The sequence below is a fragment of the Monodon monoceros genome, unplaced genomic scaffold, assembly GCF_005190385.1.
Source record: "Monodon monoceros isolate NGI ecotype Baffin Bay Population unplaced genomic scaffold, NGI_Narwhal_1 Super_Scaffold_18, whole genome shotgun sequence".
NCBI lineage: Eukaryota > Metazoa > Chordata > Mammalia > Artiodactyla > Monodontidae > Monodon > Monodon monoceros.
The window spans coordinates 175441495-175465583 of NW_021703774.1; the positions used below are offsets into that span (position 1 = coordinate 175441495).

General features: G+C 55.3%; 1 protein-coding gene across 10 annotated transcripts in view; it reads right to left on the reverse strand.

The window, feature by feature from the left end:
* Nucleotides 1-24089, reverse strand: part of CAMTA1 (calmodulin binding transcription activator 1) — an 823330-nt gene that overhangs the window by 53992 nt on the left and 745249 nt on the right. The window contains exon 1 of one of the 10 annotated variants that reach the window (XM_029227283.1): nt 123-165. The exons of 8 other annotated variants lie outside the window; for them this stretch is intronic. The gene's annotated coding sequence lies outside the window, so the exon portion shown is untranslated. Of the gene's footprint in view, nt 1-4; nt 166-24089 lie in introns of those variants that run through there. One more of the 10 variants, XM_029227282.1, reaches the window with a different exon arrangement.

Here is a 24089-nt window from a genome sequence, read left to right on the forward strand (position 1 = left end):
TCACTCCGACTTGGTGAGCACGACCAACGCTCGGTCGGGCTGGCGCCGAGCCGCCTCTGTCTTCCTACTCCTCCCGCGCGGCCCCGCCCGGCCCGGCCCCGACAGCCCAGCCCTGCCCTGACCCGCTCAGCTCCACACGCCGCGGCTGGAACGACTCGGGCTCCGGGTACCGCTGTCTCCCCGCCACAGCCCGAGTGCGCCGCCCGGGCCAATGGCGGGGCGCGGCGGTGAGCTCACCGGCATCGGCCCCGCCCTCTGGGCCCCGCGGGCCAATCGGAGGGCGCTACGTCACCCGGAGCCGGGCAGAGGCAGGTGTGGGGCGCGGAGCCGCTCGGCGCGGGGACTGCGCCGGAACTGCGCCCGAGCCCCGCGGCGCCGCGCTGGACGGCGGCGGGCCCGGCCCGGAGGGTGCGGGCGGAGCGCGACGCCACGGCCCCTCGAGATGCCGTCGCCCGCTCCCCCGCCCAGATTCCGGGAGGCCCGCCAGCCGGGTGGCCACGGTCCCCTCGAGGGCAGGGACGACTCCGAGCCCGACGGCCGCGCTCTCTCCCCCGGGCCCACAGCCCCGGGCGGCCTCCTCTGGGGCCCGCACCGCGCGGGAGGGGCGCTCGGGCCGCGTGCTCCCGGCCTGCGGAGCCGCCCCTCGCCCGGCCACCGACTCCCGGCCCCGCGGCGCCGTCGGGTCCGCTCGGGAGCCCCGCACCCTGGGGCCCCGCGTACCCGGGCCCGGGCTCCCGGCGCAGCCCCGGCGCGCCCTGCGGCGGCGGCGGCTGCAGCGTCTGCAATGCAGCCACGGGAGGAGCCGGCGCTGCGCTGCGCCGCGCCGCGAGCGGGGGAGCGCGGAGGGCTGAGCGGGAAGGAGGGGCGCGGGGCACGGTGAGCCGGCCGACGGCTGCGGAGCCGGGGCAGCGCCCGGGAGGCCGCCGGGGCACTTGGGCGGGTCCCGGGGTCGGAGTGCGGAGGGGCCCGGGTCGTCGGCCAGGACGGGGCCGAGGATGTCTGGGCAGGGACGCTGCAGGACGGCTCCCATGGGAGTTCAGGAGTGTCCAAGGCGCCCATTCCGGCGGCGCAGGGCCTGACCTCCTTAACTGAAGTTCTAGGGCCTCTGCCCATCCCTCGGCTCTAACCCTGGTGTCCAAAAGTTCTGGCTTCGGCTTTCTCACTTGGATGCTTCTGCATAGTGTCTCTTGCTTCCCGCCAAAAGCCCAAGTCACACCTCTCCATCAAGACTCACGTCTGCAAGCAGCCTTCCCAGGCATCCCAAATGGACACCACGCACCCCTTCTCCGTTCCCTGTAACAGGTGTAGTCCTGCCCATTCAATTAACCCCACCCACGGCCTTGCACACAGAAAGTGCTTGGCCCGCGCAGACTTGTGATGAGCCCATCTTCTCTTTTTTCCCTCATATTCTCAAAGATCGTAAAAACTGGTTATGTCTCCTTTCTGCCACCTGGGTTAAAAAGCGTCTCGAAAGACGGGGGCAGAGTCTCTTTTACTGAGCCTACCCAAACGCACACGAAAACAACCACAGAATTTTGCACAGCCCTCAAGACTATACAACCAAAACTGAGTCGTCGTTTAGAGACCAAGCCCAAGGGCATCGCTAGTGGGGCTGGCTCCCATCCTGTGCCACGCCTCTAAGCCAGCAAAGCGAGCAGGTAGAGTATGGTCTTACTCTCGGGGGCCGACGGCTGATTCTAAACCTCAGCAAGTCCCTCACCTGCCCCGGCAAAGTCAGAACACTCGAACGCACTCACAGTCCTGCTCCAACAAGTCCTTCATATTCCCACCCCCATTGCCTCTGCCCTGCTCTCACCACACTGGACCCCTGCGCTCCCCTGCTCTGCTTGTGCACTTCCCCCCCCCCCCCCCCCCGCCCCTTTATCTGCTAGGGGCATTCTTATCCATTCATTGAGGCCTGGCTCAGATCCCCTGGCTGCTCTCAGCGCAGCAGACCCAGGGGCATTGTTATGCATTACTATTTCAGCACTCTGTTTCCAGGAGAGGCAATGTAAGGGTAGTAGTCGGGGACAATGGTAGTTCGATTCTCCTATTTGCTAACTGTGTACCCCATGGGCTGTGCCTTCAGATCTATGGGTGAGAATTAGATGAGCCAATAGATGTCAGCTGCTTGCACCAGCGGTGCCTGGCACATAAGTTACACTCGATACAAGTTCGCTCTTGTTGCCGTCAGAATCAGGGTGTCTTGGAGTGGTGGATAGTGACTGGAGAGGAGTGGGGGTGGGTTTCTGGGTTTCTGGTAATGTTCTCTTCTTGACCTGGGCACTGGTTTTAGTTTGTGAAAACTCATTGAGCTGAGTTTCACATACTTATATGCAATTTCCATATGTACTGTACATTAATAAGTATTTTTAAAAGTTAGTTGTTAGCTAAGAAGGAGACACCTCTAATCTCCTTGAGAACAGGAATGGAGTCTTAACTTATCTTGGCACCTTGCACAATTCCAGGCACGCTGGAAGGATTCAGCTAATACTTGTTGAATTACTCTGAGTAGATTGTGAGCAACAGAGACCAAATGGGGAGGTGGGATGACGAGGGGCAACACCTGCCTTTATACACGCAGTGCAGGGAACTCAGGATGATTGGGTCCAGGTTCAGCCACCTGGACCCCAGCTAAAGAAAAAGCCTCCAGACTTTTCTTTCAGGTGGGGAACTTTGTTGTTGTTGTTGTTTGGTTTTGGTTTGTTTGGTTTTGGTTTTTTTTTTCCCCCTTGGGTTTGCTTTTGAAAAGGCAGAAGTTCAGCTCTCCTTCAGACCTGGGCATCCCAGGTGCCTGCCATGACCCTTCACCCTTCCTCCAGCAGCTCATGTCCACCTGGCATGAAAGAAACATTTAGCCATGGCTGCTTCAACACATTGGCTGTGCCCTGATGTCCGAGTTGGGGTCAGCAGCCTGGAGCTCTCCTTCCAGGCAGCCCGAGGTGACATTTCTTTGCTAGGAAAGTCCTCAGCTGGGGCCATTCCCCTCTTGGAAGATCTGTCGCTCTCCTTCCCCTCTGCACCTCTGTCTCGGGGTGGAGGCCACAAGAGCAAGTGCCCTCCCTGGGCCCACACCTGGAAAGGCAGGCGGAGTTGGGGCAGGGTGAGCTGGATGCTTCTGGAGTAAGCTCAGAGCTCAGGCAGTGTGCTGGCAGGGTGTCTTTCCTCGTGGGTATTCATGCTCCTCTCTTCCAGGTTAGGAAATGACAGGGTGAGACAGGCATGTGCTTCAGGCAAATTCTTCCACTAGGTTTTTATGGGGCTTTGAGTAAACCAGGGTCATTTTTTTAAATAGTGAAGAAGGAAACTTTGCTTGGTGATGACTTCACTTGGTAGCACCCAGACCAAGTGCAACTGTTGCATCTTAAAGCAGAGATGGTGTGTCCGTATCCCAGCCCTAACCTCTGCTGAGGGTCTCAGGAGGATGAAGGGAACTACAGTTTGTTGGGTACCTGATATCTGCCTGCTGTTCCGCTAGACACTCACATACACTGCTACTATTTCTCCTGCAAGCTGGATATTGTACAGAGGAAAAAACGAGGCTGCAAGGAGTCAGATAACTTGACTAAAGTCATACAGACCGTATGCGGCAGGTCTGGGTTTCAAGTTCTGAACCTGCACTCATTTTGCCCCTGTGATGGCTCTCCAAGTACCTAAAAATTCTTGCCATCATTAAGATTCCCTTTGTTTAAGAAAGCAGTCTGGGAAATTTCTAAGAACCAGGACTTCTTTTCTTCAGCCCCGGCAACTGTGATGCTTGCTTAGGTCAAGATGTAGATTCTACTGGGCCAGGTCCCTGAGCAACTGTGATGAATCGGACCTTCCTTACCAACTGGCATTGGACTTGAGCGTGAGAGAGAAATAAATCATTTGACATGGGGTTGTTTGTTACTGCAGCATAACTTCACCTCTCCTATCTCATAAGAAATCAAATATGTTTCTGCATATATCAACTTCTAATAAAAAATAATCTAATAAAAACTAAGTGACAACTTAAAAATAAATGCAAGATGCATATTCATTGTATCTTTAAGGCCTTAGGAAATATAAAAGTATTCTTAGAAACCATGGGTAAGAGTGACAAAATAATTCAATGGGGAAAGGATAGTCTTTTCAACAAAGAGGGCTGGAGTAACTGGATGTCCCCACGTAAAAGAATGAAGTTGGGCCCCTACCTCACACCATATGTAAAAATTAATTCAAAATGGATCAAAGACTTAAATATAAAAGCCAAACTACAAACGTCTTAGAAGAAAATGTCGAGGGAAATCTTCATGTCCTTGGATTTTGTCAATGGTTTCTTAGCTATGCCATCAAACCACAAGCAACCAAAAAAAAAAAAAAATTGGGCTTCATCAAAATCGAAAACATTTGTGCTTCAAAGGACACCATCAAGAAAGTGAAAAAGACAATTCACTGAATGGGGAAAATATTTGTAAATCATATACGTGATAAGGAACTTGTATTCCTTATTATTCTTACAACTCAAGAATAAAAAGCAACCTATTTCTTTTTTTAATGGGCAGAGGCTCTGAATAGATATTTCCCCAGAGAAGATAAACAAATGGCTAATAGCACATGAAAATATGCTCAGCAACATTAATCATTGGGGAAATGTAAATCAGAATCACTAATCAAAACCACAAAAATGCAAATCAGATACCACTTCACATCCACAGGATGTCTGTAATAAAAAAGATGGACAATAACAAGTGTCGGTGAGGAAGTGGAGAAACTGAAACACTCCTACCCTGCTGGTGGGAATGTAAAATAGTGCAGCTCCTTTGGAAAATAGTCTGGCTCTTCCTCAAAAGTTTACTCATAGAGTTACCATATGACCCCACAATTCCACTCCACGTATATACCCAAGAGAAATGAAGACGTATGTCCACACATATGGACATTTATATGGCAATAAAAAGGAACGAAGAACTGACACCTGCTGCAACATGGATGGACCTTGGAGAAATAATGCTAAGTGAAAGAAGCCAGTCCAAACGAACACATATGATATGACTCCAGAACAGGCAGACTTATAGAGATTGAAAGTAGATGAATAGTTGCCTTAGGCGGGGGAGGAGGGAGGAGCTTGGGGGCAGTGGGACAGGACTGTTAATGGGTAAAAGGGTTTCTTTTTGGAGGAATAAACTTGTTCAAAAATTGGGTTGTGATATTGACTGTACAACCCTGTGAATAGACTAAAAAACTTTGAATTGTACACTTTAAATGGGTGAAGTGTATGGTATGTTAATTATATCTCAGTGGAGATATACACACAGACAATAAGAGGAAGAGAAAAAGAATGAAGTATAAAAAGAATCAGTGGATTAATTTTAGAAGAGAAAACTGAGTGATGGGAAAAGAAAAGCCAAAATCAGGAGGGTCTGATGGCAGATCCTTTGTCAGTGGGTCCCCTCGTGCTCACTGAGCCCCCATGTCTGGCCCTCGGTGGGATATGGTGGCAGCAGGTGGAGAATGTGGCCTGGCTAGGTGACTGCTCAGTGAGGAGACAAGACAGACACAGGGGAGGCGCTGAATCCCGTGATGGTGACCCCATGGGGCAGAAGGATGATGGAAGAGGGCACCCGTCTAATTGTGCTTCTGAAGGATTGTGAAAAGGCCAGGGGTGAGTCCATCAAGTTCCCACTTGTTGTGACTGCCTCCTCGACAGCTACGGGTCCTGGAGAGAACCGTGGCCTGAACTTGGGGTTCCCCTTGGAGAGGTCCCTGATAGGCCGGGCTTCTCCATCACGATGGTTAGCTGATTCAGGGGTGAAGGTGAGTTTTGCAGAGAGCCTCAGACACGTCAGCTGAGCTGCCAGTGTCCTTGTCAGACCCCTGAGCCTTCCATGGGAGGGAGGCTCTGGGTGGGGGCAGGGCAGCCCGGACGCTGTTTCCTGCATCACCACTAACTACCTGTGTGCCAAGCTCCTTTCTCTTCCTGTGCCTCACTTTCCTCTTCTGCAAAATGAGGTCTAAGGCCATGCACATGGGGTCCTCGTGCAGGTCCAGTGGGACCTGACACAGCAAGCACCCCTGTGCTTCGGCTGCAGGGACTGTGGATTTGAAATGACCAGTCCCATGAATGCAGCTGCGTGCGTGCCCCCAGGCAACCCACAGCATTGAGGGCACTGGCACATGCTTGCTATTTTGAGCCACTCAGCTTTGGGGTGCTTTGTTACGCAGCATTAGATTACTGTAGGGGACAGCTGTATGAGACAAGGTGTTTGCTACCAGGGCAAACCGTGCTGCCGGGATTGGTATCAGCCCGGGAACACTGTCAGCTCAGTCTGGGAACTTGGGGGCTTCTCCTAAGGGCCATGATGCAGAAAGAGAATCCAAAGAAGTTGGGGGAAAGAAACCACCTTCACACACTCTCCCTGGTGGCTCATACAGGCCCATCCATGCCCTGTGCCCCCACCCCCAGGATTATACACATGCCAGATGGTAAAATACATGGCCAGTCTCCTATGAGAGCAGGGCACGTGCAGAGACGTGCTCTGCTCAAAGGAGCAACAGAGTCAAAAGGCGGATGATCCAACACACGTTCAGGAAGCACCCAGTGGGCTTTAGTATCCGCGGCTCTGAGCTGCGTGACAAAGGACAAGTCACCTGACGAGATTCAGCTTCCTTGTCAGTAAAATGGGGATGGAAACATCACCTGGAAACAGGGAGAGGATGACATTGGATAACGAATGTAAAGTGGGAGCCCAGGGACTAGGGGGCACCCTGGGTGGGGCTTGGGGATGAGGACCAAGGACCCACGCCAGTGTGGCTCATGGTCTCACCCAGGCCTTCCAGCTCACCAAGGTCCCACCTGCTCTAGGACTCTGGGCAGAATGGTCCTCATGGACAAGGAGGTATAGCCTCCACGGACAGGATAGTGAAGACAGCTTAATAAGCAGACGCCACCTGGGGAGGGGAGAGACCTGGTTCTTCCTCTTGGGATGGGAGCTGCCATCATCACCACCATCACCACCATCACCACCATCATCACCATCATCATCAAGATAGTATTTGCTGGGTGACTACATTCTTTACACATGTTAATTCCTTTCATCCTCACACCAAGTTTGTGCAGCGGGTGTTCCTATTACCATGGTTTTACAGAGGAGGAAACTGAGGCGCAGGGGGTTAAGTAATTTGCCCTGGACTGTGCACTAGTGAGCAGCAGAGACCCCGATCCCCCGCACTCCTGAGCCGGAGCTCTTAGCTGCTTCTCTGCTTGGCCCCATGTGAGAGCTAACGAAGCAGCCTCCGTGACAGTCCAATGGGGTGAAGCGCCCCTCCTTAACCAAAAGACAGGCTTGGCAGCTTGGCTGGCAGGGCCGAGGCCTCTTCCTCCCTCCAGCACTCTTCCTGAAGCTGTGCCTGTCAACGCAACACCACCCTTTGGTACCAGGAGTCTGGGTGGCACACCGCAGACATACTCAAGGAGACGGGTCCTGTCTGGCCTGGGGACCCTCTAAGCTGGGCCAGCCAGGCCAGTCTGTGCCTGGGCTTTATTCGAAGCAGAAGCCTAAAACCCCTTGAGGGCAGAGTAGCCAAGTGGTGAGCACTCTGCTCAGGGGTCAGAAGGGCTGGGGCACTGTTTCCAGCTCTGACACCTTGGAAAGACTCTCTTCTCTAGACCTCAGTGTGTTCATCTGTAAAACAGGGATGATAATAGTAGCTGCATCCCGAGGTCATCATAAGGACTATTTGCGAAGCTCGTAGCCCGGTGCCCAAAAGGTGTTAGCACCTTGTCTCAGCTAAACAGTAGGGCAAGGGGACTAGTCCACACCTTGGCCAAGATAGCTGGAAAACTCAGGCGCAAGCCAGCAGAACTCCAGATGAGGCCTCTGGCCTGCGGGCCGGGGGCGGGGGGGGGGGGGGGGGGCTGAGTTGTGGGCCCACCATGGGGTCTCAAAGGGCAGGTCTGGGGCTTGGCAAAGCCGTCATGACAGTGATGAAATCCTCTTCATGCAGCACATCTCATTTTTGGAGAATGGCTCTGTTATGGGCTGAGCTTTTACACCCCCAGAAATTCATAGATTGGAGCCCTGACTCACAGGACCTCAGAACGACTGTATTTGGAATCAGGACCTTAAAAGAAGTGATTAGATTAAAAGGAGGCTGTTAGGGTGGACCCTAACCCAATCTGACTGGTGTCCTTATACTAGAAGGATATCGGGACACACAAAGAGACAGCACACAGAGAAAAGGCCATGTGAGGACACAGCGAGAAGGCGGCTGTCTGCAAGACAAGAAGACAGGCCTCAAAAGAAACCAAACCTGCCCACACCTTGATCTTGAACTTCTAGCCTCCAGAACTGTGAGAAAATAAATGTCTATTGTTTCAGCCGTTCCATCTGCGGTATGTTACCTGGTAGTAACAAAGACAAGCTAAGACAAGCTTTGTCTTCTAAGCCCAGCTCCCCACATGTCCATGCATCTCTTTACCTGGCTGAGGGCTCATAGACCTTCAAGTGCAGAACTCTATGGCTCCCTGTTCAAGGTCATGCTTGCCAAATCAGGGGCCAACCCTCCTGCGGACCCTTCCAGAGAGGATCTCAGGAAGCTTCGGCCTTTGGGGTCTGAGAGCATCGCAAGCACCCACTGGACTGCTCTTGTATGGCCCAGAGGAGTCACAGTTAAGAACAGCGGTGTTTACTCAAAAGGTACACTCAGAATGCACTTACTAAAGCTTCTGTGGTATGCTTTGTCACGAAGTAGATATTATTCATTTTTTTTTAAACTTGGGAACCTGATTAAGGAGAAATGAGTATATTCGACTAAAGGTGACAACAGTCAAAAGACCGGATATTTACGCTGAAGACCACTTTGAAATCACCATCCTGACAGTTGCTGTGACCAAACCCTGAAGCTCAGACACTGGTGGTAACAAGAGCTGGGAAGTTCCCCTTTTAGGGAAGCAACCAGCAGCTTCCTACAAATAATCAGTCATTACCGAGGTCACCAGGGGAGGGGCTTGTCAAATCCCGCTCTGTTACCGAAACAAAGAGAAAGCAATCAAACGGGAAGGCGCAATTAGAGGCCAGCGCATCTTAGGCTACAACCATCTCACATGCCTCGGAGAAGCAGAGCTGACAGGTTGAGCTCAGGGGGAGTTTTAGACACCTTAGGTGCTCAACACCGTTACTGAGAAAAACGAAAGAGTGGCCAGGGAAAAGCACAGATGTGTTACACACACACGTGTACCCCCATCCCCAGCTGGTCTCTGACACCCTGGTATCCGCTGTGGCCCCTCGCAGTGCAGCCACATCTCCACGCAGGTCTGCAGCTCACGGGCTTCCGGACCACTGAAGCCGGGTCAGTCCCTGGCTTGGCCCTGCTGCCTGGGAAGCACCATCCACATCAAAGTGAAATCCCCTGGGATGCTGTCACACGAAATGCCACCGCACCCAAGGATCCTCCGAGCTTTAACTCACTTTCAAGTAACTTAAAACAATGCCAGGGCCTTTCGGCAAATATAAAATGAGCCCCCGCTCACTTTCTTCTGGGAATCAAAACCGAGAATGCTGGGGGAGGAATGATGTCTGTAAGTGCAATCAGGGGGCCTGGAGGTTCACGCTTCCTGCTGCATGACTGCTCTCTGCTCAGAGCTTGCTTTTTCTCCTGCTGCTTTTCCAGGAACGGGCAGAAAGACTCGTGATAAATGCATCAGCCATCTCCAAGTGCCAGGGCACTGGAGGCTTCGAATGCATCAAGCCGGACCTCGTAGGGCCACATCTGCAGGACTTCTGGGCGGGCCCTGCTCGGAGCTACACACTAGCGCTTCCCCTGGCTTTAGCTGTTCCGGGGGTGGGGGCCCAGGCCAGGCCTTCTGATGTCATAATAAACATCACTGACCTTATAAACTTAGAGCATTGATGCATTTTTCATGTCTGAGAATCACACTGAATTGTTAACATCTTAGAAGATGGCCGAATGCTGCATCTAGGTTTTCTCTTTCTCTTAAAGGTGAATTATTGAGCAGGAATGCTCTTTGCCCAGGACCCCACCCCGGCTCTGAGATTCCCGTGTGCACCCAGCTGGTTACCATTTGCAAGGTCAGATCCATTCCCATCGGTGCTGGGGGAAAAAAGAGGAGCACAGTTGGAGGAGGGGCTTCCTCCAGGGGGTGGGGGAGGGAGAAGGCTGAGCGGCAGCTCCAAATGGAGCCAACAGGAGAACACTTTAGTGAGGAAAGAACACTGCCGGAGCCAGGGGTGCTGTCTGCAGATGGAGACGGGATGCAGGTTCATTTGCAGAGCATCATGGCCCGGGGAACAGGTGAGAAATTTAAAGAGGCAATTGAGATCATATGTGAGAATAATAACCTTAGCTGTCAAAGGCTCTTAAAATTTCTCCTTTGACTTCACATTTAAGTGGATGGGTCTGTAATGTAGTGAATTTCACATCTCTGCCCAGGAGACCTTGAGCTTTGCACAGTATTCTCTGCAGAAGACAAAGTAGTTGCCCAAAGCATTTTTCATAATAAAATGTGTTCTTGAGCCCCAAAGAATTGCTGAGCGCTACACAGTATCCGCGTAGGGGCGACACTTTGAAAACAACGGCAACAACAACAGCAAAAACCATGTCAGACACTCAGCGTTGCCTCTTGAGGCAAGAACAGCAAAAAGAAATTGGTCTGCTGGTTGAGGAGCAGGGGAGACAGGCTGGTGGGGGCAGAGGAGGGGAGGTGCAATTCTGCACAGTAGAGACTTTAACCTTGACCAAAGAGAGGTCTGGCTTTTGTCCTTGCCTTCCGGGAGGTGATCTCTAAGCCCTTGGAATGTCCTGCCGGAGGGAGTGGCTTAGTTTGCCTGAGTCACTGGAGAGTCCTACAGTATGATTTAAGGTAGGAGCTGGTCACAGTGGAGAGTTGTAGGGTAGGGGCTGGCCACTCTAGAAGGATCAACTATGTGATTTAGGGTAAGGACTTTCGGTCACACAGTTTCAGCCAACTCAGGAGAGACCGGAGACCGAGATCAGCCATGAGGGCAATCCCTCACGCCTACGCGGTGGAGCCCCAAGAAAAACTCTGGACACCGAGGCTCAGGTGAGCTTCCCTGATTGGTGATTTTCCGTGAGCATTGTCACGCATTGATGCAGGGACATTAATGTTGACCACAAGCCACGGGAGAAGACAATGGAAGGTGGGTGTTTGGTGCCCTCCTGGACCCTGCCGGACACACTTCTTCCCTTGGCTGGTTTCCATCTGGATCCCTTTGATGTAATAAACTGTAACTGGGAGTGTAACGGCTTTCATGGCCTCTATGAGTCCTTTCCATGAATGATGGAAACCGTGCATGGGTTGTGAATTGGCTGACTGTTTGCACATTCTTTCTACATATGGAGAGCGTTCCTCTGAACAAACATAGTTTTCATACAGAGTTAACGCCTGTCAAGTGCATCCTCTTCCTGATGGGAGCACAGAGGGACTCCCTGCCCCTCTCATGTGCTCCCCTAATACTCGGAACCTGCCCCTATGGGGCTCTCATCACACCAACTGTGCTGTCCGGCTTGCTTCATGTCCTGGGCCATACACTCCTGGAGGTAGGGGCACGCCCAGTTGACCCATAAAGCCCTGAACCCAGGAGAGTGCCCCTCAGATGCCTGGAACTCAGCAGGTACCAGTTACTGATGGGCAGGTGTACAGGCTGCCTTCTACCAAAGCTGTTTCTTCCATTGTGGCTTATGACCTGGCTGAGGGTCATGAACATGAAGCTGTTGGCATGGGGCCTGGCTGGAATGGCTGTCACTGTCATACCAGAGCACTTTGTTGCAGTGAATTCCACGGAGATGGGTGTGGATAGGCAGGTTTTCATGGCTCCTGACTCAGCTACCCACCTATCAACTCATTCATTCACTCATTCATTCACTCACCAGGCTAAGGTAGGGCTGGGTCAGACAATGAGGGAATCACAGAGGGTCAGATGACGCCCTCCTCCAGACCCCAGGATGGTGACACACCATGCAGGGACTTGCCAAGGACCTGGTCCAGAGGGGAGATGGGTCTGAGCAGCTCAGGGAGGAGACTTGCTTTTTCTCTTCCTTTTCCAAATCCAGGGAGCTGAGTAGTGAATTCTCTGCCCCTTAAAAGCTCTGAAGGCAGCCTCAAGGGCACATTTTTAATAGAGGTCAAGCTTCTGCATTCTTGCCTTGGGTTATTTGCCTGAGGCTTGTCCAGTGACACGGAAACCAGAAAGGGGTTGATGGTGCCTGGTCAGTTCTGGACACCCTCCCCAGCTGCTTCTGACATCAGGGATCCTGTAGCCTAAAGCTAGAGTCAGTCAGCAGTGTCACAAAGACACCACTGTCTGTCCATCCATCCGTCTATCCATCCATCCATCCGTCCGTCCATCTATCCCTTGAAGAAATATTTATTGAGCACCTACTGTGTTCCTGGCCTCTTAGGACATGATTATAACTAAGACAGAAGTCCTTGGCCTCAGAACTCAGCTATATTCTCACCTTTGCCAATTTCATCCACACCCCTTGACCCATTTCTTCCCATGCCACCTCCATGCAGTCATGTCACAGATGTCTCTCTCCTGCCCACATGCTTCTCTGAGCTCTGGAGCCTAAGTCCACTCACTTGCTGTTGTTGACTTTTCCCATGGATGTCCCAAAGGCCCTTCAAACTAGCCCAACTCGTGACCAGTCCTCCAGGGTGCACGACACGGAGTGCCCGTACCTAATCCATCTACAAGTCTTACTGATGCTACCTCCTGAATCTCTCTTGATGGTCCCCTTTTCCCAGAACCGCCAAGTCCAGCATCATCTCTAGCCTGGAGGATTCACTAGTCTACCCTCGCCAGCTCTGGCTCTCCTTCAATCCATCCTCCACGCAGCAGCCAAGAGCACTTCTTGAAATGCAAACTTGGTCACATCCATGCCTCTCAAACCTTCCATGGCTTCCTTCTCCTTGGGTATAAAGCCAGCACTCCTCAGCCTGGCTGGTGCTTGGGTACCCCTCTAACCTGTCTGGTCTGATCCCCAGCCCCTCTCCACCTCCCCAGCCTTCACATGCTCCCTTATATCCATGAGGCTCCTCCCACCACAGGGCTGTCTGTGCACGCTGTTCCCCATGCTGTTCCCTCCCCTCTCCATGGAGTTAACTTCTGCTCCTCCCTCAGATCTCAGCTCAGGGGCCACTTCTTCAAGAAATCCCTCCCAGACCTCCTCTTAACCCTCCATCACAAGCTCCACACACACTTATTTGTGCAAAGGTTTGGCGTTCAGGTCTGATTTTTCCTCTGCTAGATGGTAAGCTTGGTGAGCACAGGAACCTCATCTGCTCTTTTTCATTCATTCCTTTGTTCTAATCTCAGCACTGGCCCAGGGCCTGGCACCTACTGGGGGCTCCGGTACCAGTTAGGGAATAAATGATTACAAAGAGAGAATTGCTAAGGGAGGAATTTACAAAGTGTAACGGAAAAGCCAAATAAAAAGAAGGCATCCTGTTTGGGTGGCAGTGGGATGAGGGGGGAAGTCAGCTTTTAGAGGGGAAGGGCCTTACAGTAGAAATTTTCAGCAGAGCAGGAGTTCTCTAGAGCAGCCACAGGAAAAATAACCTGAGAGACCAGAGGGAACGGCATGTGCGAAGGCCTCGAGGTGAGAAACATTACAGTATGTTTGGGGAAATCGGGTATTTTGGTGGAGAGGAGGGGAGAGCCTTGTGCAGGGGGAGAGGAGGTGATGGCTGAAGATAAGCCGAGAAAGACAGGCTGAGGGCAGCTTAGAAAGGGTCTTGGATTCCGTGCTGCAGAGTCAGAGTTCATCCTGACCTTCCCAGATGACCACGCCCCTCCCAACAGGTGCCGCTGGCAGCCCCGCCTCCATTTCTAACTCATCGTGCTGCACTGGGTTACAATCACCAATCTTGGGGTCTGTCTCTCCCAGGGGACCGCACCTTGCACAGCGCCTGGCACACAGCAGGTTTCTGTCAATCCTTTCCAAAAGCATCAGGGATATACAGCATGGATGGGGAGGGAAAGAACGTGGCGGCAGGAAGGCCAACGGGGAGGCTCCAAGCCCGGGTGTGTGATGCTAAAGGCCTGAGATAGAAAAATGGTAGAGGACCCCGGAAGATGGGAGGAGGAAGCCCTGGGGGGTTTTAAAAGCCCTACTTTGCAAACTGCTTGGCTTGGGGGAAGAGGGTTGTGGGGAAGGGAGAAGCAGGGATGAAGGATGTTTCTAGCTCTGGAGGCCCCCACCGGATGCAGCATAACTGTAGTAGGGAGAACAGGTGCAGAGGAAGGCTCTCGTTGTGTGGAGGTCAGGAGCCGGTGGATGGGGTCAGACCGCTATGTATGATCCTCTCGGCATCACCTGCTCACTGTGTGTCTGCGTCCTCATCTGTAGGATGCGGGACCTCGTAGGTAGTTGGGAAGTTTGAGTGAATCGATATGCGTAAACGCTTCGTGGATAGGGCCTGGCAGGTGGTGGCACATAGATGTCAGCTGCTGTAACCCCTGGGTGGACAGCTCTGTGCCAACAGGTCTGCCAGCTCTCCCTCGTGTCTCAAGACCAAGGGATGCAGCTTTGGTGTTGTTGAGGTGACCCAAGGCGTCAGCAGCTCTTCTAAAAGTGGGTGCCACCAAATGGGGTGAGGGCCCATCTCGGACCTGGGCAGGAGAAAGGACACTCGGGGGACCTCTCCATCTGCTGATGTCAGGACTGGCCCAGGGCCTCGGCCAGCTGGTTTCTCACCTGCCCTGTGTCCCGGCTTCCGGAGTCTGTGAGTCTGGCTGTGGGGTGGAGAAGGGGGAGTGGGTGGAGGGTGCAGGGCACATGCTGATCTTGAGTCGGGAGGGCTTCTGTCCTGATTCGGCAGTGGTTTGGGGCAAGTGGCCGCTCTTCTGGGGGCCCAGATTCCTTCCAGAGGGATGAGGAGGTTGGACAATGCGACAACCATTTCTTCCAAGTTCTAATTCTCGAAGATTCTAAGTCTGTTTCTGATGTATCAATTATTTCCACTCTGCCACGGATTTTTTAAAATGTCTCCCATTATTAAGTATGGAACATCTGACACATACCTGCCTGTCACTTTTTTTTTCCTCAAGCAAAGGACTTTAAGTTCACAAGTGGAACATGTCAGCAGTGGAGGGAGCTGGTCTTCAGCCTATCAGGCTCTTGTGAATGTCTCGTTGTCACAGAGGCGGGAGACAAGGTCAGTCGCTGGGCTGCTTGGAAAGGATCAGAAACACGTGTATTTTGGGGAATTTTTAAAAGGAGAGGGCTTGTGCTCGCCCCACCCAGAGGCTGGGATCTGGATCATTGGTAGGGGAGGTGGGGATCTCCTCTCATCCAGCTCCAGGACCTCCAGCACCCCGCTTCCTTCTGGAGGTCACACCAGCCCCTGCTCCACCCATGGCCCCTTCTCCTTGCTCACGGGCGATGTCCTGGGTCTCCCCGTCTCAGGACCATTGCTCCCGCTGCTGGATCAACAGATCAGCATCTCCATTATTTTCCAGGGAGGTGCATTCTGGGGCCGAATCCTAGGAAGGGCTAAGGAAGCCTGCAAATCGCTGGCCTGAACTGGCCGTCTCCCCAGGCCTGCTGGTCTTTCTGGGATCCCAGCTCTGCCAAGAGGCCTTTCTTCGAGGCCATGCCCCCTGAAGCACAGCTGACCCGCGTCTAAATGACGTGGGGGAATAATGGGAGTCCGATGTAACTGATTAAGGAGGGAGCACGACTGCCGGGCAGCCGTCGGGCCCATCTGCAGGATTCCCGCATTCCGGCCACAACCAGTGGTTGGGGTCTGAGAGCCGTCTCCACTGGGTCTGACATCCACACACCGTTTGGCGGGTGAGTCACAGTTTGTTCCTGCTTTGGGACTTGGCACCAGTCCCTGCACCCCAGTGGGGAGCAACTGGGAGGGAGTTTGTCCCTGGGACTCAGAGCAGCTGTGGATAGATGTCTCCCTGAGCCTGGGGCCAGCGAAGCTGCCTCTCTGGGGCCCGCACACCTGTGGGATGGTTTTCTGGGCCAACAGCAGAGGGCAAGGCAGGAAAGGCAGGGTCCGGGGCTTTTTCTCTGGCTGCACGAGGAGGGGTAGAGGCACAAGATCTCCTGGGCCAGGTCTTTCCTGTCGCAGCCTGGGGAGAGTCAGGGATGTAAGCTCAGAGACAGGCTACCAGAGTTTTCAGCCACTTCTCTGAGTTCTTTAAATTCACGGAGCTCCCTCCTGCCGTGGGGTCTTCCTACATGCGGTTTCCTCTGCCTGGGATGCTCTGCTCCCCTTCTCCTGGTATTAACACGGCTGCCACATCCTTTTTCTTGAAACACCCTCTTCTCCTGGCCTCCCAGCGGTCACATCCTCTCCATCTTCCTCCTCTCGCTGGATGCTTCTTCTCCTTTGCCAGCAACTTTTCAGCTTGACATTTAAATACTGGGGGAGCCCATGCTTGACCCTGTGCCCTCTCCGCTCCTTTACCCACCCTCTTTCATGGAGCAACTGCCTCTAGACCCATGGCTTTAAATTCCATTGCTGAGCTGATGACATCTAAATTTTATCTCCTTTCTGGGCCCCTCCTTGGCCTGCAGACTTTCAAACCCAACTGTACCCTTGGCAACTCTAATAGGCTGTGAACCAGAATATGAACAAAACCCACTCGAGATTCCCTCTCTCCCACCTTCTTCAAAGTCCTTCCTCTCAGGAAATGGTTCCGTCCCCCACCACTGTTTCAGCCCCGAATCTAGGCACTACCCACCCTACTCTTGCTTATCCTCCGCGTTCAAATCATCAGAAGGGCCCCTGACTCTGCCCCCAAGGAGCCCCCAAACTGTGTCTCTTGGGATTCATCATCACCGGCCTTGTCGGAGCCGCTCTCATCTCTTGCCCGCACTGATGCAAGAGCGCCCGGGGTGGTTGCCCTGTGAGTAGAGACGCAGTTCATGTTCCAGACAGCAGCCAGGGCGGGGGCGGAGCGTGTCAACTCACGGGCTTATAACCCTCCCGCTGTCCTCAGGATCAAGTCCCAGCCCCCTGCCCTGGCTGAGGGGCCCCCGGAGGCCCGGCCCCTTCTCGTTCCGCTGCACCTCCCCTTAGCCTGCTCACCGTGCGGCCCCTACACACCAGGCTCCGTGTCTCGCAGGGAACTCTGTTCTGTGATTCCCTCGGCCTGGAACGTCCTTCCCAGGATCTTCGCGTGTGCGTCCTTTCTGACATCGCGCCTCCCCAGAGAGGCCTCCGCCGGCCGCCGACCTCAAGCAGCCACCCTGGCCCCCCTCTACCAGGCTGCCCATGGTAAGTGCCCCGATATTTCCTCTGTGATGTGTTTGTTATCTTTCTCCCGCCTCTAGAATGTAAAGTCCACGAGAACGAAGGTCCCCTGGAGTCAGAGCGGTGCCTGGTGATGCAAGAAGGGACGACCCTCGTGGAAGGAGGCAAGAGTAGAGGCCAGGAGCAGGAGTAGGATGTGCAAGGACATTTGCGGCCGAGTCAAGGTGGTGGCAGAGGGGATGGAGAGAAGGCCACTAGGATGGTGACGGGTTTGGGGGGCTAGGCGTGAGCAGGGGGTCTCAGGAATGACTCTGGGTTTTCTGGGGTGGACTTTCTGCCGAGGCTGTAGGAGCTATAGGATCGGGAGGGGGCGCGTGGCAACAAGAGAACAATTGTGAGTAACATTTGGGACACGTTGACTTGCCCAAGAAAACCGGAGCAGCGACGTCCTGGGGCAGCTAGATGGAAGGTTCTGGATCTGAGAAGAGGCACAAAGGTGGACGTATCAGTGCACCTTTACAGACGGTAAAGAGGGTCCTGGGTGGGGCTAAGCCCTCATGGAGAGTGGGCAGAGGGAGAAGGGAGGGGCCTGGAGATAGCATCCCAGCGCCTGCCGGGTCTTTAATCCACTGGATGATTTCCAGCCCCTAGGACCCCAGGGACCACCTCCTCCCCTTGTGAAGCCCCCTGACCCTAGGCTCTGAGACCCCACCCTCTTCTGTGTCCCTCCGACTACCCCCACTGTTCCTTCTCAGTCTCCATCACCAGCTCCTCCTTCTGGAATGTTCTGTTAACGTTCACGTAGCCTGCGCTCTCTGGGGCCTCTCTCTTCTCCCTCTGCCTCAGAACGTGACCTTATTTGGAAATAGGATCTTGGTAATTAGTTAATTACAGATGTAACTAGTTTAAGATGAATTCATTGGATTGGGTGGGGCCCTAATCCAACGACCCGTGTCCTTGTAAGAAGAGAAAACAGAGACACAGAGACACACAGAGAAGGAAGATGCCATGTGATGACAGAGGCAGAGGCTGGAGTTATGTTGCCACCAGCCAAGGAGCACCAAGGGTTGCCAGTGGCCCCTGGAAGCTGGAAGAGGCAAGAGGATTCTCCCTTAGAGCCTTCAGAGAGAGCATGGCCCTGCCAGCACCAGGGCCTCTAGAACTTCCAGCCTCTAGAACTGCCAGGAAACTCATGCAACAGTCAAGGATAACTAGGTTGATATTGACCATGGGAGGGTCTGAGCCTCCCACCTTCGTGCCTCAGGATGAGCCACCTGCCCCCCGGTGGCCAAAAGCTGCCCCCGCGGGAGTGGCCACGTCTGCCGGAGCTCTGGGTCTTCGCCCACTGGTTTTTACTTTGCTACCTGCCCCAATAGCCAGGATGAGGACCCGGGGGCTGTGTCCTCAGCCTCTGCAGATGCTGGGCTTGCTGTTTCTCTGCAGGGCACAATTTGTCACTGATGCAAGGAGGCGGGTGAGGCCCAGCCCCAAGGTGACCCATCCCTGCCACCCAGATCCATTTGGTGTGGCCCCAGCCGCAAGCAGCAGGAGATCACGCCTCCGGGAGACATCTGAGCACCAGGCCCCTTGGTTTCTGCCTAAGGAGGGCTAAGGACACCCACCCCCATCTGTAAGGATGTGGACCCCACAGAGCACAGAGACACTGACTATGAAGAGGGAGCCTGCGCCTTGGAGCGAGGCCTTGACGGGGTAGCTGCAGCTCAGACCAGAGTCCCTTCCTGCCACTGAGCTTCACGTCCCGAGCGTCAGACTGGCTCAAACCAGTTTCTGCCGCTACCGGCTTATCTCTTAGGTCCCCGCTATGTAAAGAAATACCCAGACACCCATGAGTTAACACACTGGAGTGTGCCCTAGACCCCACTCTAGGTGAATGCCAGAAGATTCTTCGCAGTGCCCCTTCTTACTTACAGAGAAGACCCCTGCGTCCAAGCTTCTGAAACTTCTTCAAAGTGCTCCCAGAGGCAGGAGGGTGTGGGCCCTCGGGGCACTGACTTTGCCTGTGGTTCAAGGCACTCTCCAAAGTCAAGACCATTCGCTGATGCTCTATGTCTGATCTAAAAAACTCTCCTGAATTTTGTATTCTACCCCACGAAACAAACTGTATTTGTTTCAGTAAAACAGTGGCATTTAAAATTCATTACAACTTAACATTTGCTCCTCTCCCCACATTATCTGGTAAAAGTGATACACTTCCTGTCTGGCTCTGTCGATGTTCTCCCATGTGGACAGTTCATCACGGGCCCAGAGCGGGGGGACTGGCCAGCGGGCTGGGGGATCTGCAGGATGGAGGGAGCCAGGCCAGGAGGGGCCAGCAAGGTACACTCATCTGAAAGCCCTGGCGTGTCCTCACTGGAGGGAGGAAACGTCCAGAAGCTTCCCAGGGGCCATTCTCACGGCTGGAGTGGCCCCTCCTGCTGCCCATGGGCTGCACCCTTGGCCTCTGGCTCAGTGTGTGGTCTTCCACTACTGGTGGTTGGAGGCTGCTATTAGAAACCAGCCGGGTGTGTGTGTGGGGGGGGAGGCTGGCAGAAGCATGGCCACATGCAAGGGACAGGCAGCTGGGAGGGGGGGGAGGGGACAGAGCTGGGGACCATCCCAGCTACACATCTTCCACCTATTAGCACAGAAGCCTTGGTCACAGAAGGCCAAACCAGGAGGCCAAATCTTGCTTTTCCTTCTCTCCACCTTCTTACAGGGGGCAAGGCTCCCACCTTCCCACACCTCTAACCCGGAGCCAGGCTGCCCCAGAGGCTGGCTTGCCAGATACCCTCCTCTGGCCCCGGTGAGCTGGAGGGGAGGCGGTGGGGGTGGGGGTGGGGGTGGGGGTGGGGGTGTCCGCCCTGCCCCAAGGCTTCATATGCCGAAGCAGGCACCTGGACGGTGAGATGTGAGTTCCAGCCCCCTCCCTCTGCCTGAGATTACACGGTCCCTCCCCCACCCGAGGGTGGCAGGAGACCTGCCCAGGTGGCTGACTGGCTGAGCCCAAGAAAGCTGCATCTGTGCATCGTGCATCGCACCAATCCTCTCACTCAGGCAGGAGGCTCAGCTGCCCGAGAGGCAGTTGAAAATAGAGTCTAAGAATAAGCGGCTTAGTCCGGTTTGGAGAGGGGCCCAGCTGGGTAGGGGTGGGCCGAGGCCTTGGGGAGCATCAGCTGGTTGCAACGGAAAGAACCAGGCACCCAGAAGTTCCACTCACCTTTCTTCCAGGGACAGGGATCTCTTAAAGGTGTCCTAGTGCCTTTGGCCAGATGTGCACCCCACCCCCTCGCTCCAGAGCCGCAGGGTCAGGTGGCCTGGGTTGATTCTTTTTGCAAACACAGGCCCAGGAGAGGCCGTCTGAACACACAGCACAGCCTCCCCTCGCTCAGCACAGCCCTGGCTGTTTGTGTCCACAGGACCCCTGGCAGGCAGAAGGGACATTTCCCAGAGGCCCTCAGAAAATGGTCCCGGGGTAAACTGGCTGCTTGACTACCTCTCGCCTGGAAGAGGTCCCGTTGCGCCCCAAAGGCACAGCTGACCCACCCCGGACCACTCTGCGGTCCTGATGCAAGAGGCCTGGGGAAATCTGTTCTGAATCTGGACCTCTGGGGGAAGAAATGGTGAAGCTGGTAGTTCCCAGAGCCCCTTGGCTAAAGGAAGCGGCTGTTCCCCAGCCTGGGGCCCTTGCTGCTCCCTCTGCCTTGGATACTCCTCCTTCCCATCCGTCTCAGCCTGGCTGATGCCTGCTCAGGCTGGAGGTCTCAGTGGAAGAGTCATTTCCTCCTGGAAGCCTTCTTGAACACTGGGCTGGATGAAGCTCTCTTGATGTGTCCTGTGGGCACTTATTCGCTCATGCATTCAATCCTTCATAAGACAAACAGGTACTGTGGCCCGCAATCTGCCAGCCTGTAGGGCCTGTGTCCTCTAGAGGTCACAGTGCAGGGGCTGGGGAGGGTGGGCAAGTCCCCTAAGTTTGGGAGAAGCGCTGCAGCTCCCGAGACCCAGGGGACTGTGCTCCCCCCTAAGTCGGCCTGGAGCGGGTAGATGCCGACGCCAGCGCCCCCTCTTCCCTGTTCTCCCTCCTCCCCCGTTTCCATGCTTGTCTCCGCCTGGATGGCTGTGTCCAACTGAGATTTTGGGGGCACGGGGCCCCTGCGCCCATGACCCTGCCTGGGGACGATCGCCTCCCGCCCGACCAGGCTGCTCAGACAAAGGCTGCGCCCAGGACAAAGGCTGCGCCACCGCGGCTGCTGCTGCGCGCGCGGATTCGATTCCGCGTGCCCCACCCAGCCTTTAGTCTGGCAAACAAATCCATTTTTTTAAACAAATGAAAGCTGAAATCTCTTCCCAAACATTTCTCCCCCTCTGGGATGGAGGGAGGAGCAAAGAGCGCCCCCAGGATGGCAAGCAGGGCGACGGGCGCGGGTGGAGTGGTGTGGACCAGGAGCGCGCGCAGCGGGAGGCGGCCGCCGGCGCCAGAGCGCGCAACCCTGGCGGCACGTCCCCGTTCTCTCCCCTGGGCTGGGGAGGGCTGAGCCGTGCCGCAGTCCGTGGGGCGGGCGCGGGCGCAACCTGCCCAGCGCTCCGCGCAGGGCCCCTGCATTGCAGCTGCGCCGGGCGTGCAAGCGTGCGTGTGCGCGCGTGTACATGCGCGCGTGTGTGTCTGTGTGTGCGCCTGTGTGTGCACGCGCGCCGCCCGGCCGCCGTGCCCCAGTTCGCTCGGCGCTGCTGTCCCCTCGTCCCCTCCCGTTCCACCACCGCCCCTCCCCCTGGCCGCAGCGCGCGCACCTCCCCGTCCCCGCGGTTCTAATTGAGAATTTGCCCGGTAACCTTGGGGGCGGGAGGGGCAGAGGGAAGGAGCCGCGGAACGGGAGGAGAGGGGAGAGGAGAGGAAGGCTTCTGACAGCCTGGTCGCTGCAGCATCGTCTTCGACACACTTCTTCACTGCCAGGCCACAGGGTTGGCCAGAGCCCGGAGAACCTCCACCCTCTGGGCTGTCCCAGCTGTCCCCTTTGCACTGGGAGGATTATGACCCTGGCGCTGAGGCTGCGGTTCTGCTCCCCTCCCCCCCCCCCACCGTTATTTTGTATCAGGCTGGTGAAATGCTGGGAAAATGATCCTTGGGTAGATAAGTCACTTGTACTCATTTTGGGGGGCGGGGAGGTGGGGGATGGAAAAGAACAAGGAGACGGTAGTTTTACTCTTCCACCCTGGCAGGGTGGGCATCTCACGGTTCCTCTGCCCTGGCCCCCCTTCCCCTCCCACTATTGAAAGGATGCCTGGCCAAGCCCAAAGGGAAAGAGATTCATGGGGTCCTTCGGGGCCCCCATCTGCTCTCTGTAGGGGGGTGGCCTTGCCTTGTCCCTTCCCCAACTCCTGTCATCTCTCCTGTGTATTCTGCCAGGGGCTGGGAGGATGCTTATTTCAACTGGAGGCCTATGGAGCTCAGAGCTCCGAGTCCCGGCAGAGGGGGCTGCTCGGGAGCAGGTGTCCTGCTTGGCCGAGGACTCAGGGGCGTGCTTGTCATGAAGCAGTGAAGGTGGCTTCCCTTCCCCACGATCTCTATCACAGCATCCTCTCCTGCCGGCAGCCTCCTGGTACAGCCGGCCCTCTGGGCTTCCGGGGGCGGGGGGGGGGGGGGATGGCTGATGATTCCTGTGCTCCGAGGCAAGGCACTGCCTGGCTAGACTTGGCTTTCTGAAGGGCTCCATCTTCCAGGCAGGTCCGACACTGACTGGTCCCTGCATCCTGCAGTGCACGCTGGTGAAGTGACCTGGTCACTGAGGGAGAGCCAGGGCTCTGCAGAGTTCCCTGTTCCCTTTCCCATTTGTTCTGCAAAACTGAAACCGGATTTCCTGAACGGGAGCCCCTGGTCACCCTGCCCTTCTCTGTTACATCCTGCAGGTCATCGTCACAGCGCCGGCTGGCTTCAGCCTCGGCCAGGGTGGCTGCCAAGGCCAGCCTGGCGCTCCCAGGCAGCCACTGCCAGGGTGCAGACGCCTGCTGATCCAAAACCACCTCTGGGAACAGCTCAGAGGGTTCAGTGGCCAGGGCGGCTGCCAGACACCCTGTCACTGCTGGGGCCGGGGCTGGGATGAGGCAGAGATTTACACACTGGGTGGCCCAGGAAAGCTGCCTAAGGCATGTGCCCAAGCCCAGAGAGCCTCCAGCGACCAGCAGCAAGGGGAGGTCTGAGAGGGGAGAAGGCAAAGGGCCGCTGTGGATGGGAGCTTAAGGAACTGACCCCCACAGAGGGCCTGGGTCAGCTTAGCTGAGACCCAACACCTTGGGCCGGCAAGGTCTCTAGCAAGGTACCCCACAGACGGGCACCTCTGTGGCTGCCCTGATACTAAGGGCGGGTGTAAGCCATCCCTCCATCCTGTCTCGGTGCCCAGAGCAGACCATCAGCTCAGCCCCCCAGGCCAACTCTGGGGCTTCCCCTGGGCATGCCCGGGCCTGGAAGGGCAGCCTCTGCAACTTTTCTCTGCAGAGCCTCTGGTGCCCCAGGGGGAGCAGCCACCACTCGGCACCCCCGTGCAGCAGGCCAGCCGCTCTCAGAGAAGCATCCTTGGCCATCACGTCCTGCCTCCTGCCTTGGAGCCTCTGGGGGCTCCCTGGCCCTCCGCCCTCAGCTGGGTCGGGGAGGGCTTCCATGAGAAGGTGTGGCTCACGGTCCCTAAAAGGCAGAAGCACTCAACACACAGCCTTGAAGTCCAGGCCTTGGAATCAGAAAGAAGCCCAACCTGGGCTGCCTTCCCCCAGCCTCGCCCATTGCTGTTGCCTCTGAGAGGCTCAGGGCTTGGTGATGGCCTCCAGGAGCTCCCTCTGCTTCTAGAAGCTGCCCTGGGGCTGGGGGTGGAGCAGCAAAGAATGC